The 14075-nt window shown below is 43.3% G+C and overlaps 1 protein-coding gene across 6 annotated transcripts in view; it reads left to right on the forward strand.

Moving 5' to 3' along the window:
- Positions 1–239: 239 nt before the first annotated feature.
- The window catches only part of LOC124234365 (SET domain-containing protein 4-like), a 124312-nt gene continuing 110476 nt past the window's right edge, over positions 240–14075 (forward strand). For 4 of the 6 annotated variants that reach the window (XM_046651711.1, XM_046651722.1, XM_046651713.1 and 1 more), the window contains exon 1: positions 240–6177. The gene's annotated coding sequence lies outside the window, so the exon portion shown is untranslated. The remainder of the gene's footprint in view (positions 6178–14075) is intronic. The other 2 variants (XM_046651714.1, XM_046651712.1) reach the window with 2 other exon arrangements.

Genomic DNA, 14075 nt, shown 5'->3' on the forward strand with positions numbered 1-14075 from the left:
GTGGGGAGTATTGTGCTCTCAGTGTGAAGCTTCTTGTGAGGGACAATCGCTTGAGAAGCTGAGACCTCCCAAAAGGTGATCTTGACAGCACTGAACTAAAGTGACCTTCAGAATTCAGATGAACTGCCCGAATTCTGCTGTTGGGTGACCTGGAACACCTTGAGTACAGATGCTCCTGATTCGGAGGATGAGGTTACTCCGTCCTGACTGCAAGGCAATAACCATGATGTGTTTTGGACCAAAATGGCAACAGGCAAGGTCAGGACTCCTTTGGGGCCTAGAACATTGTTCTGCAGCTTCAGTTCATATTGATCAAAAAGCATTGGGAGTTCTATAATTTTCCTTGTCAGGTTTTCTGCACCTTATACTGAACAGGGGTCCACACCACTAGGTGGACTTCACAAGCTGTGTTTAGAACTGTGTTCTTCAAAATCAGCAACCTGAATTCTGTAGGATCTGTGTTCTTGTAGACTGCCTCATGCATTGTATCTTTTTTTTTTGACACTTCTGATCTTCCTTCTGGATGCCAGATACTTTCCCCATGTTTGGTCACCTTCTCCATCTTGGAGATGTAGATAAATGCATAGATTCTGGGAATTTGAGAATTCTCGCAGCTTTCCTAGAAGCTGTCTGCTTCTGTGTTCTTCACAACTGTCCAGTCAAAGACCAGCTCTGTCAAGGGCCTGGTTGTATTTTCAGTGGTGGCCACCCTTCAAAGCTTTTAGTATGGAGCAGATGTGCATGAAGGGAGCAGTGCTTTAGAAATGTTGAGTGTGAACCTGGGTTAGGGGTGAACCATCACCAGCAGCACTAGTAATGTGAACAGTAATGGTGATTGCAGGCCCTACGCCTCCATGTTGCCTACCCCACCTCCAGTGACCTGACCCCTATGTTGCTTGTTTCCTCCAGCCCCCACCCAAAAAAACTCTCACCCATCCAGGAAGCAGGTGATTTCACATAGGAGGGAGAGATGGGAGCTGTGACCTGGAGAGATACTTCTTGAAGTCATAGTTTAAAAAAAATCAGTTATTCCAACTTATTGTCATATCTCCTGCTTATGCAGGTTTTCTCTGGTGATTTATAATCCGGTGGTTCGACACTTTTTTCCTCCAGCGCTACTAGGGGATGCACCATGCCCCCATCACTGACAGTGGCTTATTGCAGTTATGCCTCTCAGTTTTGAGTTGCATAGCAGGATCTTGTTAGAGATTGAGGACGGTAAGGGAATATGCAACTTGAGAAAACTATTTCCTCATTCTTATATTCCCCATCCCAGAATTGCTGGCCATAAATTGTATAAAGGAAAGCAAGTTTAAGGGGATAAAAAACCCTATTTACTTTTTCCTGAATATTACCCAATGAGCTGTTAAAGACCCCATATGAGACCATCAGAGAAATCTGTAGTTACTAGAAAAAAATAATAAATGTCTAAGTTTATTAGAAACTTTCCAGGCAAGGGGGTGACTGGTTGGATGAGTTCCATCCAATAGATTCCCCTATGGTGTTGAGCTGTTAGGTTTCATCAGGTTTTGTTTGGATTGTTAGTCACAAGGCAGAAATTAGAATTTGAGATCTAAACTGGGGTTGGTCAGAATTTGTGAACTAGGAGAGTTGCTGAAATGGTTTGTATTTGACCAGGTTATACCTGCGCTTATCTTTCTGGAACATGTGGGTCCACCAAGCAAACTGTTGCTCAAACTGTTTGAGCTTAAACAGTCTTTGTGTTTTTAAGTTTGTGGTTTCTGTACAGCTTATCTGTTTGCAAGATAAAATTGTATCACCTGTCTGTCTCTCAGTCACAGCTTTTGGAGAATGCTTCAACTACATCTATGGGACGGACCACATCCTTTACCACGTGATAGGTCTACAGCTACACCCCTGGGTTAAGTATATGGCCATGATGGAGGTCACTTGAGTTTCAGTAGATGTTAGATCTTCTTGATCCTGTCAGCAAGACTATCTGATAAAACAGGGACTATGTGGAAATATTTAAGATTTTGTAAAACCGCATATTTGACCATTGCAACACTGGTAAGTACTGAGTTAATAATCTACTTCTACGCTGAAAACCAAGTGTGTCCAATTTAAGCAAAAAAACAGATCCCACTCCCACTGTAAGGAGCCTGTTAAACCAGGTCTGGGGGTATCATCCAGATTAATGAATTTTCTGATGTCTTTGTTTTCCAGATCTCTTTAATTAACATTAAAGATAATAGAAAACTTTATAGGGATAGAAGTGCAACGTTCTTTCTCTAAGACGGCACATGTTCTGCCTTGAGAAGGCAATAACATGTCTCGGATGACTCTGTTTTAACCCACTGCCTGTTCAATCTTGTAAATTTCTCAGGCAAGGAGATCCTTGGGCTTTGTGGCACTGTCTGGTTCTTCTGTGAGTCTCTGTACCAGAGCATGTAGAGTTCTTTCACCACTCTTTGGACCCTCTTTAAAGTGTGAAATAGGTATGCCTGAGGCCAGAATAAAACAGTGCAGAATTGTTCATCAAAGATTAAGATTTGGGACATTAAATTGAGGCTCACGTTTCTCGTTCTTGCATTGAGAGGTGTAGAGACTGTATTTTCTTAGTAGAAATCAATGGGCCACATGGACTCAGAGTAGTATCAGGGAATTTCCTGAGAGTAGGGCATCAGTATATTGAACTGGCAAGTCCATGTCCAATTTGTGGGCAGTAGCCAATAGTTTTTTTTTCTTTTTAGAACAAAACCAATATCAGTCATTGGGAGCCACAATGACCCATTGTTGGCCTAAACACCCCTATGAGGTTGTCTGATTGTGTCCTACAGCTTCGACACAAGTCAACAAGTGTAGTCAAGCACCAGAGAGTGAGATACACAGTAGAGATCAGCAGGTAGAACCATAGTCAAGGAGACTGACTCTTCATTGTAGGTTCTGTATAAGAGAGGAACCCTCCACTTGCATAGTCTCTTACCTCTTAATCTCTTGCCAAACTCTATTTGTATGTTTTGTTGAAGTGCTAATTTCCATGAAAAATACCTAGGTTTCATTTTAATGGAGACAGAAAATTCTCATTCTTTATGTGATGTGATAGAGGGTCTTCGATTTTTGGCTATATTTTGACTTGTTATAATATTTTCATCTATGGATTCACAAAAGCGTTAAGTTCTATCACCCAGAAATCAACTGCTTCACTACAAGGATTGGTACTAAAGGAAACTGGGTGACTTTCAAAGGAAAGTGGTTATAAATCTCCAATGGTTGGTTGAATTATATGTTTGAGCCCTGGAGTGGCTAGGCATGCAAAGAACAGTGTTAAGAATAGGGGTCTAGAGGCCAGCCCAGTGCTGCAGCAGTTAAATTTGCATGTTCTGCTTTGGCAGCCCGTTGTTGGCTGGTTCAGTCCCAGGTGCAAACCCTTGTACCGCTTGGCAATCCATGCTGTTATAGGCATCCCACATATAAAGTACAGGAAGATGAGCACGGATGTTAGCTCAGGACCGGTCTTCCTCAGCAAAAAAGAGGAGAATTGGTGGCAGATGTTACCTCAGGGCTAATCTCCGCCCCCCCCCCCCCGAAAAAAAAGAATAGGGGTCCAAATGGGTGCCATAGTTCAAGGTAGCAAATATCTACTCACTATCCAGAACCTTAAACCAGTAGAGAGAAGAAAAATAACTCGGCAAATAAATAAAACATGTGAAGATACATATGGCAATCAGTGTTCTAGGCATTTGAGATCTAGTTCCAACATCTCCGGTGGAAGCTTTCTACTTTACATTGACTTGAGGTCTTAGGTGAGCAATCTCCTTTCTAAAGTGTCAGCTTCTGAAACATTCACAAGAATCTTTAGTTTGAGATCTCCATTTCAGATGGCTTTTTGGTGGTATAAGGTGGCTTTGTGTCTTCTTAAGTGGGTGATGAGAATCTGGAGATCAATCCTTTATAATCTGATCATAGAGTGGTGGTCAGTAGAACCTGATAAGAGCCCCTCTCATTAGATTTGGGAGCTACCTTTCTCTGACGTCCCTTCTAGAGGGCCAGGTTTCCAGGTTTTAGGTCATAGAGGCAGTGATTGGGAGGATGCCAAGGAACGGCTGCCTCTGTCTGTTGATGATAAAACTGAGTATATTGCATTAATCTCTTGCAGTATTAAGCTATAACTGCCTGAATAGGGTGTAGGCTGGGATTGTGGGGTGATGTTATCAGAGATATGGTCTGGAGAGTTACTGACTCATAAAGAGTGAGTTGACGAACTCAAGAAGGAATTGACCTCATGGTCATTAAGGCCATTGGTAAGCCCTTTGTCTATAGAAGTCCAAGAGTCTCAGAGTTTTTTAGTGGCTTTAATTGTAAAATACCCTTTTGTCCTCTTGCCTTTTCCTCAATATTGAGGATGGTAAAAGCAATAAAGTTTTAGAGTGCCAAGGCTTTGCAGATTTCTCTAATGACAATTCCAGTGATCTAGATTTTTCTATTAATGAAGAGATGGTTTGGGGTTCCTCAAGTAGGGAAGATGAAAGGAAGCTGTCTTTTAGCTACTGTGTAAGCTGAGCTTTGACAAGGAAAAGCCTCTAGTCATCTCAAGAATAAGCAAAACATGACCACAATGTATCCAGAATCCACTGGGGAAAAATTCTATAAATTCCATTTGGAAATGCTCTGAGTGGTGCTGAAGCCTGGGCTTTTGTCCATGTCCCATATTTACAGTTTCCCCAGCATTTTTTTGGTAACAGATGAGGCACGCAGAAACATCCTCAGTAGCTTCAGTAAAGATTCTCCATCAACAGTGATCAAGTACGGTAGCCAACTTCATGTAAAAATATCCCAGGGTTCATTTTGACCCTGGTGGCAAGTTGGCCTGTCTCCAGATACTTGGGCGGGTGCTGCTGCCCCTCAGGGGCAGTGAGTGAACATTTGCCACTGGATCAAGAAAAAGGCTATCGTAAGCCTTTTGCCTCTAGTCCCCAGTTAGCTCGGTAAAACTTGGAAGGCTTTGTGGATGAGTGAGCAGAAAGGTTGATGGTTAGGTAGAGCCTTTGTGGGAAATTATTGGAGGGCTAATATTAGATTACAAAAATGCCTGTTCATGGTTAAGTCCTGTATCAGTTACCTGCAGCTTCTCCAAACTTAGCGCCTTACCACAACAGAAGTTTACTGTCCCACAGAGCTAGAGGCCAGAAGTCTGAAGTCAGCTTGTTGGCATGGCTGTGTTCCTTCTGAAGGCTCTAGAGTAGAACACTTCCTGCCTATTTCAGCTTCTGGTCACTGCAGGCATTCCTTTGCTTGTGGCTGCATCACTCCACTCTCTACGCTTCTTCGTAGGACCTTCTTTTCTCTCTGTGTGTCTCTACTCTGTGTCTCTTTTAGAGACACACATCATTGGATTTAGGGTCCACCCAGATAATTCGGAGTAATCCCAAGATTCTTAACTAAATTACATCTGAAAGAGCCTTTTTCCAGGAGAGGTCACAATCACAGGGTCTGGGACGTGGACATGTCTTTTGGGGGGCACTATTCAATCAACTACAGGTCCTGGGAATGGGGTGCTCTGACATTGAGGACTTAGTTTAAGTCACAGAAGTGTGATAATTAAAAAAATGTTAGGAACTCACTTTCTGCAACACCCAGTGTGACCCTAAATCCTCTTTATTTGTCTCTTAGTATCAAGATTGGGTATTGTGAATGGCTTGTAACCCTTGTGAGGGATTTGCCTCCCTGAGGTAGGCTATGCCCTAGGTAATGTACCTTGTTCTGCCAAAATTGTATGTTTCCCCTAGAAAACTTAGATTCTTTGTGAACAAAAATAGTAAGTAAGTAAGTAAATGAATCTGTTTTGGAGCTTATCTTATTCTTAGAATGTAGCAAAATGTCACTGATAAGAGAGGAATCATGGAGAAATTTAGTTTTTAAGATCTAATTAAAAACTGTAGGAAGCAGAAGGGGTTTCTGTAAACCTTTGGGGCCTAACTATTATCCTTCCCAGGAGAAGGCAAACAACCATTGGTATCCTGATGCAGAGGGTACTGAGGAAGGCAGTGGACAGGTGTATGATTGTAAAGAAAGTGGCTTCAGGTGGCTATAAGGATAGGAGAGTAATGGTGTTTAGTACCACAGAAAAATGATGTATTCCATCATTTACAGCTCCGAAGTCCAGGACAAATCAAGAGTCTTGCCCCTTGGATTTCTTTGTCAGACTCCTACATGGTAGGATAAATTTTCTTTCTATCATGGTTTCCATTACAGGGCTTTACGTCTTTAATTTCTGGTCTTAGAGGGTACTGTGAAATTTCACGGGATTAATCCTTAACTTAATGTTTTCAGCTGCAGTAATTCTTCTAATGTCAGTAGAATTCTTTGTCCCAAAGCGGTCCAGAGTTCCTCATTTTTGGGGTTGATTTATAATCTTGGTTTTTTTTTTGGAGGAAGATTAACCCTGAGCTAACATCTGCCACCAATCCTCCTCTTTTTGCTGAGGAAGATTGGCCCTGAGCTAGCATCTGTGTCCATCTTCCTCCATTTTATATGTGGGACGCCTGTCACAGCATGGCTTGGCAAGCGGTGTTTAGGTCTGTGCTTGGGATCCCAACCAGTGAACCCTGGGCCGACAAAGTGGAGCATATGAACTTAACCACTGCTCCACTGTGCTGGCCCCTGGGGTTGATTTAAACATAAGGACAGTGGCAAGTTAAGTCTAAATTAATTTTAACCTGGTTGTAAATAAAATCTTCAGGAATTTCAAGAGGAAATCTCTAAGGACATTTCGTCTGGCAATTCCATTGATGTGGTGGGTCTTTCTCTCTTAAAAGAGCAGATAAGATGTCATAAAGAAAGGAGGAATGTCCCTCTGTTAAAGTACAAAAATGATGGCTATGTATTTAGTCATGGGATTTTGGGATTGGTGGGCTGGCCTCCACCTCTGAGGGAGAGGTTGTGTGACAGTGATGGGTTCATAGTTATTTTGTATTGTACTGTATCCATATTGTATTCATTTCCTGTGTCTGCCATGTTAAATTCCCACAGTCTGGGTGGCTTAAACAGAAATGTATCTTCTCACAGTCCTGGAGGCTTAAAGTCTAAAAGTAAGGTGTTGACAGGGCTGTGCTACCTCTGAAGATTCTAGAGAAGAATCCTTCCTTGCCTCTTCTTAGCCTTTGATGGTTGTCAGCAATTCTTGGCATTCCCTTGGTTGTAGAGGCATCGCTCTAATCTCTGACTCTGTTACCTGGTTCTCCCTCGATGTCCGCAGTGTTTTCACATGGCCTTCTTATAAGGACACTAGTCTTCATAGGGCCCACCCTTATAGGACCCACTCTAATCCAGTATGACCTCGTGTTAACTTGATTACATCTGCAAAGACCCTGTTTCCAAATAAGATGATATTTGCAGGTTGGGGCTGAACATGAATTTTGGGGACTCTCTTCAACCCTATGCGCACATCAATCATAAATTTGTGTGTTTGTCCTTTATGTTCAGATAGATGTTTCCATGTGAACTGAAAAGTACAACAGGGAATTGGATGCTTTTGTTCCTGTCAGAGCATTCTTGTTTGGGCATCTTAGTTTTCTCTTTTCATTTCATAGCTAATACAGGATAATAATTTTTCTCATCTCTTTTTTTGCCTGCAATATCTGCAAGTGCACTTACCTGGGAATCTCCCAGTCTATGTGTCCCAAAATCGTCTTTGTGAGAAACAATCATGTTTAAGTTGGGGAATCTCAAGTTTATTCTGAGTTTTAGTTTGTTTGATTTTTTTTCCCTCTAAAAGAATTCTGCTGGGTGCTGTAGTTGAGTTAAGGGAGTTATTTTCCATTCTAAGTTGCTTTTGTTAATCAAATCTCCTTATTAAAGTTTTACTCCATTGACAAGTGATGAAAACAGGTCTACAGTCTTGTTTACAAAACTAAATAAGAGCCCAGTCAGTCTTTAGAGGGAATCTCTCTGATGTGACCCCTAAGAGAGCGTGTCCTATTTTGACAGGCTTGTTGACTCCATTGGCTGTCCCATGGACTCAGGGTCCCTGAGATTCTCTGTGTCCTCATCCTAGTGAGCCTTGTCCATCCCAGATTTAACACCTGAGCAGCCCACCAGGCCTGACAGTCCAGGATTATAAATTTATAAGACTATTCTGAATTTCTCAGTAAAATTTTAGGATAGTCACTGATGGCTCTAAAAGCTGAGCTGGACAGTGATTTCAAGTCTGTTTTAAGGTTTCCAGTTGTCTGACTTTAAGGGGCTATGGAGCCTTAGGTGATTCCGGTAGACCAGAAGAACAGGAAAAGGAGTCAGAGCCAGGTGGAGAGTAGGAGGTAGAGAAGGCATGTAAGAGGGAAGAAGAGGTAGATTTTCCATACAGGGTACATGTGTTGGTGTTTGCTCATGGTGAAGCTAGTGGACACACAGTTTTAAGCTTTTTACTTTTTCATTAGCTTCGGCTAAGCTCTATTGTAAGGGTACAGTATGAATCTGAATTTCTTTTTGAAGCTTCCTCATACCAGTCAAAAATGTTAAGGAAGAATATTAGGGGTTTGTTTTGTCTCTGTTTTAATGTACCCCTTAGATGATCAATTTTTGTTATATCAAAAATTCCCCGAAGTGGCTACTGCAAATCCATGTTACTCTGGGTGGAATTATAACATATAAAGAGACAACAGCAGGGGTTAGGGTTAAGTGAGGATTATATAAGAAGGAAGTCTTCTGCCAGGAAGAGTTTTAGATTTGCTAGCAGAATCCCTGTGGAATTCTCTAGCTGTCAGGAGGAAGTGTTTCTTCTGTCACCCATGTCTTGGGCCCCTCAACCTGAAGTTGAGCCATTCCAGTCATTGAAATGAGAAGTCAATGGTCTTGGAAGAGTGTGGTGAGAGAAGGTCTCTTCTAGAACCAACTTCTTACATGTAGACCAGAATAAAGAAAGCTCTTGTAGAGTTTTGATGGGTGACCCAAGGCAAAGATGTCTAAGAAAGGAAGCCAGTCTCACAAGACCTTTACTCATTCACCCTCAGGCGCAGTTTGGATTTAGACTCATGAGAGCTATGTATGCTTCTTATCCTAAGAGCTTCCTATTGTAGACAGAAAACATCTATGACAGAAAGGCAAGAAGGACAATTAATGGTAAATAAATGCTTTGTCAGACTTCCAACAAGGAATGTGAATAGAATTGTATTGGAAGTTGAACAATTCCTAAAGGATAATGATGGGATTTAATATTATCTCAGCTAGGGCGCACAATGAAAAGGAATGGGAGCTCAGACTTAACGTTGGAGACTTAGCAGCTGTGACAGCTGAGCACCTCAGATTAGGGTACTCAAGGGGCCTTGGAGTGTATGCTGTTACTGATGTGGGGTCTTGGGCCAAAATGGATGAAGGGATTTTGGCTAGATATCCCTGGGACCTTCAAGTCAGTTAACCACCCCCCCGCCCCCCCAAAAAGAAGCACCAGGAAACTATTGTGATTAAAAAAATCCCCACAAGCTAAGTTTATTAGAAACTTGCCAGGCAAGGCTGCCAGTGACCGAATGAATCCCATCAAAGTGTCACCTCCAACAGTTTGAGCACTTGGGTTTTGTAAGCTTGATTTGGTGGAGAGTTACTCATACGGGGGTTTTAATGCAGGAATTATTAAAAAGAAGTTGTAAATTAGACCAGTTGCTAAAATAGTCTGTGCTTAAACAGTTCATCTGTAGTCTTATTTTTCTGGAAAACACAACCAAGCAAGCTGTTGCTGAACCCAGCGGGAAGGAGCCTGGGGCTCCATTGGCTAAACCCAAGCAGGAGCTAGAGGTATTCTGGCTTTTTCAGCATTTCCAGAACAAGTTATAGCACAATTCCATATATTGATTTTATTATATCACCACGTTCTATGCATACCTGCCATTCCCCTCTTCACTCTGAATTGTTAGACTGCCATGATAGCATGTTTGTTAACTCAACCTGGAGAGCACAAAACCTTTCTTGTTCCACCAATCCTTTCCCCTTGATCCCTTCCCAGCTGATTGACTCTTGTTTAGGTCCTGCATTTAGGAAATGGCACAGGTCACTGATGAGCAAGAGAGATCAGCCCACTTTCCTGCAGCTGCTTCACAGTCACCTGCTCCTGGACTGAGGTCTATTTGGCAGCCTCTCCTTTCTTGAACTGCCTGAAGAGCCAGCACTGTCCTGTACCACAGGAAAGCATGGTCTGTGTGCAGGGAGAGGTGGGAACCCTACCGCATAGAGCAAAAGCACACATGAAAGAAGAGACATACTTGCTGGTTGAGAGTGTTCCTTGGCTGAAGGGAAGGCACTTCCTGGCCTATTTGTTCTCCTGTAGCAGTCCCCTGGTACGGCCAGTCATTCTAGGGATAGCTGCTGGAAAGAGATGCCAGAGGATTTTCCATGAGGGCTGTTCGGGGTGCTCTGCCAAAGCTTGCATTGAGTCACTAATGTGGCCAAGCTGTTTGCTAAGGAAGCAAGGAACATGAGTCTTACTTTCCTGGGGCTACTTTAACAAATTATCACACATTAAGTGGCTTAAAACAACAGAAATCTATGCTCAAAGTTCTGGAGGCCAGAAGTCTGCAATCAAGGTACCTGCAGGCTGTGCTCTCTCTGAACTTTTGGAGGAGAACCCATCCTTGCCTTTCTACCTTCTGGTGGCTGCAGGTGTTTCTTTCACTTTGCTTGTGGGTGCATCACTCCAGTCATTGTCTCCATGGTCACAATGCCTCTTCTTCTTTCTCAAAACTGGCTCCACTTCTATCTTATACAGGCAGCTGTGATGGCATTAGGGCCCACCTGGATTATCCAGGGTAAGCTCTTTTGCTCAAAATCCTAATTTAATCACATGTTTGCAATATAAAGTAGTATTTATTCTTCTGCCATATATATTAGTCAATTAGTGAGGATTTTTCAGAGAAAATTAACCAATTGTGTGTGTGTGTGTGTGTCAGTGTGAGGCTGAGGGAGAGGGAGGAGAGAGAGTCGGGGGTGGAATCCTTAAGGAACTCTAACATGTGAGGGGCATAAGGCAAGAAAGAGGCCTCTCTGTGGAGACTTCTGAGCTGAGACCTGAAGGAGAAGAAAGAGTCAGCTGTACAAAACCCAGCAGGACAGAGAGTACTGATGATCACTGGACAAGAGTGTACAGAACCTGAGGTGGAAGGACTCCTGGCCTGATGGACACACAACAAAGTGGCCAGTGTAGCTGAGCAGGGCAAGGTGGCAGGAGCCTGTAGATGTGTCAGAGGCGGGCAGGTCCAGATCATGCTGGAAATAGTAGAGCTTGTCCTTCTCATCAGACTTTCCTTGGGGTTTTATGAGAGGCAGTAGCTCTGTGCCGACATCTTGGGTACCAAAAAGTTTGTTTTCATTGTCAATTCAGCTTTAATGAAAAGGTGTGGAATCAGGAGCTTTTAGGGGAAAGGAGACAGAGTTAATAAATAGTAGCCATGTGGTGAAAATTCACAGAAAGATACAAAATTTTTTCTCATGTGAAATCTCCTGAATTCTAGGTAGTGTCTTGGTTTAGTTAACATTATTGTGCCAATGACAATTTCCTGGCTTGTAAATGCTGTATAGCTTCGTAAGATGTCACCATTAGAGGAGGGTAAGTGAAGGGTGCAGAGTGGGATCTCTGTGTACCGTTCTTACCATTCCTTGTTTATTTCAAAATAAGTTAAAAAGTCACTGAACTGCTCTAAAGTCCCATCCAAGAGAAACTGTGAGGAAACCTGGAGGAGATCCCTACGAGTCCATTCCATCAGATGCAAAGGCTCTGTGCTGGAAAGTCTTGCAAATCTCAGAGGATTCTGCTCTCCCTGCAGCCTCCAATCTGACGTCTTTCCTTATACAGATCGTTCTAGATCCCACGGGAGCTAAGGGCTCCACAGGAGTGTTTCAGGCCCCAACCACCCTGGCTGTCTGCCCTTATGGAGGCTGCCCCCCCTCTGAGCTCACATCCACTTACTCCTCAAGGTGATGTCTGTGTTGTTGACCCACGCATAGAGGCTCCCATAGTCCTTGCACAGGAAGATGCACAAGGTGCCAATGACGTACTGCAGATGGTTGATGGCCAGCTTGTGGAAGCCAGGCCCAGGCCTTCAGCCTGCAGCTGCTTGATGGCCGCCTGGACCTGAAACTTGTCCCACACTATGCACACCACCTCCCCAGAGCACTGCTATCACAGGTCCTTCTTGATGGTGAAGCCAATGCCCTTGTTTCCCTTGGTCACCAGCACCATGCAAGTGTAGGAGGACATGGCTCAGTGTTGGGGGGGCACACAGGGCACTTGCATGGAGAGCAGACCCGGCTGTGGCATGGGGGGAGGGGCCACAAGCTGAGAAGGAGGTAATGCCTCCATCCTCCCTCCAAGAAGGGGCCAAATGTTCCAGAAGTTTTCCTAATACCCCTACTCTCCATCTTCCCCATCTCAGTGCTGCACCCTGGGCCAAACCAGGACACATCCTTCTTTAGATCCCATCTCTGAGCTAAGCAATGGTTTGCAGGGTGGAGAGGTGTGCTTCCCCCAAGCAAAGCTGGTTGGTGATGGGTCAATAGGGAACTAGAGATTCATGGCTGTTGAATGAAGGAAACTATTTTGGGAGAACCCCAAAAGAGAAAAAGGAGTACAGAGTAAAGCCATGGCCTTGAGCCCATCATTCACTGCAGAATGGGAATGGTTGCTTTTTCCTAAGATGCAATGTGTCAACTCAAAATCAACTTTGCCTGCTATTTTATCTCAAAATGAGTTTATTTGAGAATAGCCAACATAATTGCAATTTGGATGTGCGTGGTATGGCAAACCATAGGCAAATCTGCAAACAAAGAGGGGAGCTGCCTTTATAGAGAAAAAGGTGGCGTACGGAGGGGTTGTTTTAAACAAATATCCTTTGGGGAAAGGGAACAGTTGAGAGCAGTAACAGCTTCTCATTGGCTGAGCTGTGGCATTTCTCACTGGCTAGACTGTTGCTGGGTGGAGAGAGAAATCCTCTGTCCATAGAAAAGTGGTTTTACTTCCTGTCCAAGATGGAAGCCTCCCTCTCTTCCTGTTTGGTGTAATTGACAATGGATGTTAGAGTGTGAGACCTCCCCCAACAGGCCTTTCTGCCTCCAATTTAGTTATGATTTCCTTTATTAATTTAGACAAATGAAGTTACTTAGAAAAGGTAACAGCTTCTGAGCACATTGATCCCTTTGCTTTCTTAAGAGAAATTCAAGAGAGAGAATTAGAGAATTAGGTCCTATGATTAGACTTTCAGTGAGGCAGGGTACCTTGCTGTGTGCTTCCCAAGGTGCCCCCAAGTGGGAGGGAATGTTTTGTGAAGCTCTTAGTGTGTGCAAAGCCATTGATTTCAATGTTTTATTTAATGGCTGCATAACCCATGAGTGCTAAAAGTGCCCTTATGTTGGTTTTGTCCAAGGTCACAGATATTAAGTGTTATATATATAGTTAGGTGTTATTTTTAAGGTACTAAGAAAAGAGGATCTTTGCAATTTCAAGTATACATTTCCCAACTGTCGAGATGCTGTGGTGTTGCCCTAGATATTGTTGTCCTCTGGTATCAGTTTATGAAAACAAAATGACAGGGAGGAAATTAACATCCCTGTTGAAGGGAGAAAATTGTAAACCTCTCTTTTAATATAAGAGCCCTACTAGTTGCTTTCTGGGGAGATCCCTTTTCATGTCTGTAAGCCTGAGGATCACTGGTGATGAATGAAGAATAACCATCAGAGTAGAGGGTCTTCATTTATTTATTTATTGGTTAGCAAGATTGGCCTCTGAGCTGTTGCCAATCTTCCTCTTTTTGCCTGAGGAAGATTGTCCCTGAGCTAACATCTGTGCCAATCTGCCTCTATTTTACATGTGGGATGCCACCACAGCATGGCTTGATGAGAGGTGTGTAGGTCTGTGCTGGGGATCCGAATCCATGAACCCCTGCCTATCAAAGTGGAGCCCGCAAACTTAACTACTATGTCACCATGCTGGCCCCTAGAGGGTCTTTACATCGTGGAGTGGTTCTGTGAAGGGAGGGAAACTGCTGGACGTTCACTGAGGCCACTGGGAGGCAGGCTTGGTGTTGGGTAGTAAGACACTCCTTTCACTGCCATGGGTGGTGTTAGATCCCAAT

This window comes from Equus quagga, unplaced genomic scaffold (genome assembly GCF_021613505.1).
Source record: "Equus quagga isolate Etosha38 unplaced genomic scaffold, UCLA_HA_Equagga_1.0 73442_RagTag, whole genome shotgun sequence".
Taxonomy (NCBI): Eukaryota; Metazoa; Chordata; class Mammalia; order Perissodactyla; family Equidae; genus Equus; species Equus quagga.